The sequence below is a fragment of the Penaeus japonicus genome, unplaced genomic scaffold (assembly GCF_977035675.1).
Source record: "Penaeus japonicus unplaced genomic scaffold, GWHDUDI00000001_assembly GWHDUDI00000014, whole genome shotgun sequence".
Taxonomy (NCBI): domain Eukaryota; kingdom Metazoa; phylum Arthropoda; class Malacostraca; order Decapoda; family Penaeidae; genus Penaeus; species Penaeus japonicus.
In genome coordinates this window covers 28,998,175-29,000,674 of record NW_028234416.1, presented here as the reverse complement: position 1 = coordinate 29,000,674, position 2,500 = coordinate 28,998,175, and positions in this window count along the sequence as shown.

The window sequence follows — 2,500 nt, the reverse complement described above, 5'->3', positions numbered from 1 at the left end:
TCTCTTATAACCGCTCGAAAGACTTTCACTCTTAATGACCCATCCCCATGACAGCAGCTCCCACCCGTCGAAGCTTCCAGAAGCGATAGCTAGTTCGCGAGAGAGTCCGGTGAGTGAGCCGCACGCTGAAGCGAGTCGCTAATGGCGAGGATGAGGCGGGTTATAATAGCATTTTGGTATTAATGGACGAGATTTTTTGGGGGACCGTTTTTTATGAATGAGATTAACGAGCATATCGGGGGTTATAACGAGCAAGAAAGTGCTAAAGAGGTTAGGATCCGATAACAAGAGATGTTAAAAGCATCCGGATGAGAGGTGAGAGAAAGAAAGGAGAGATAGATAGATAGATAGATTGATAGAGAAAGAGCGAGAGCGAGAGAGAGAGAGAGAGAGAGAGAGAGAGAGAGAGAGAGAGAGAGAGAGAGAGAGAGAGAGAGAGAGAGAGAGAGAGAGAGAGAGAGAGAGAGAGAGAGAGAGGAGAGAGAGAGAGAGAAAGAAGGAGAGAGAGAGAGAGAGAGAGAGAGAGAGAGAGAGAGAGAGAGAGAGAGAGAGAGAGAGAGATAGTGAGAGATAAATAGATAGAGGAATAGAGAGAGAGAAATAAAACAACATATTGCGACAGTTTACAATATATGAAGCCCATAAGAGCCATCATAGCATGAAATTTAACCAGCCTTCAAAATCCAGATAACAACAAGCCTGGGAAATAAAAGGGATTATCCGTCGCTTTTCTCCTTTTGACAGGAGTGTGGGATTCGCTTGTGTGATGATCCGTGAAAAAAAAAAAAATCAGCAACAATTAAAAACATCGAAGATAACTGAAGTGATAATATCATTCATAATATAAACTCTTATTGACATTGTCTTTTTTGTAGATCTGTGCGAATATAGAGATTATATCTTAAAACATTAGGTAATCTTTTCATTACACATCTTAGAATTCTGATTTATTAACAAATCATAAGTTGGAAAGTTACCTAATTCTAATACAGTAAGGTATTGACTGAATAATATGCACAATTCTACGGACATAAACCCACATTTAACTTACTTTTTTTTTTTTTTAAACAATTTTCCTTTTCTTTATATTTTTCTTGTTTTCTTTTGGAATTGAAGCACTAAAAGCGCTGACAATAATAAAAAATAAAACAAAGAATAAAAGCAATAGCTAATAGAATACATTTTCTCTTTTCAATCTTATTCTCCCTCTGTTTCCTTCATACATATCACGATATCATTTCCTAGTTTCTCCAAAAATCATTAAATTCTTTCTTTGCTTTTCTTTGGCTCGTCTTCTATATTTCCTTTTCCATTCCTTTAATTCCTTCCTTTAATTGGTATTCTTTGAGCTCATTTCCTCTCTATGATTTCCAATCTACTCTGCCTTTTTGCCTTTGTTATATTTCTTTCAAGATATTTGCTGTGTTCCTGATTCTTCTCCCCCCCCCCCTCTCATTATTGGATTACCGTCTCTCTTCCCTTATTCACGCTCTCTCCCCTTCGCCTCTTCCTCGACCGTTCTCTTCAAACTCCCCCTCCCTTTCTTCCCACCCTCATCCACATCTCCTCATGTTCTCCTCTCCCCATCGCCCCTCCCTCACCCGCTCTTCCCTGTATCCACCTCCCCTTCTCCCCTCCCTCACCCATTCTCCTCAAAATATCCCACCCCTTCTCCCCTTCCTTCACCCTCTCACCCCCAAGATCCCCTCACTGACCTCTCCCCCCGCCTCCCCTGTCCCACATCCTCCCCCCCGCCCTCTCCTAAAGGTGGCACTTAAGGAGGGCGTTGGTGCCAAGGGGCGGGGTGAAGGGGTGGGGGGCTGGAGGCTGGGGGCTGGGGGACTGGGGGCTGGGGGGAGTCTCGCTATTGTTACAAGAAGAAGCCGATGCCATTACTGGTCCCGACGGCGGCGGTGCAGCTTCCCCGGGCCCACACAAAGAGGTGGCTGGGAAGGCCTAATGTCTCATGTGTCCGGGGCAACAATGGGTTAATCCACCGCAACAAAGGGGGTGATACGATGCTCATATGGGAGATGTTATGCTTGATTTTTTTTCTTCTCTAGGGGGGAGGGGGGGAAGGGGGGAGGGAGGGAGGGAGGGAGGGAGGGAAGGAGTGGGAGTAAGTGTCTGTTTTGTCTGAAGAGGTGGAGGTATGTTTGTATCACTCATACGTACGATCAGTAACATACAGAGAGAGAGAAAGAGATAGATAGATAGATAGATAGATAGACAGACAGACAGAGAGATAGATAGATAGAGAGAGAGAGAGAGAGAGAGAGAGAGAGAGAGAGAGAGAGAGAGAGAGAGAGAGAGAGAGAGAGAGAGAGAGAGAGAGAGAGAGAGAGAGAGAGAGAGAGAGAGAGAGAAATGTACGTGCATATTCAAACAAATACATAAACATCTATTACTACCAAAGGGAAGAAGAATATAGCCCTATAAAGTAATAAAAGATAAATAAGAAATGAATAAAATAAGATAAATATTTAAACATTCATCAAAC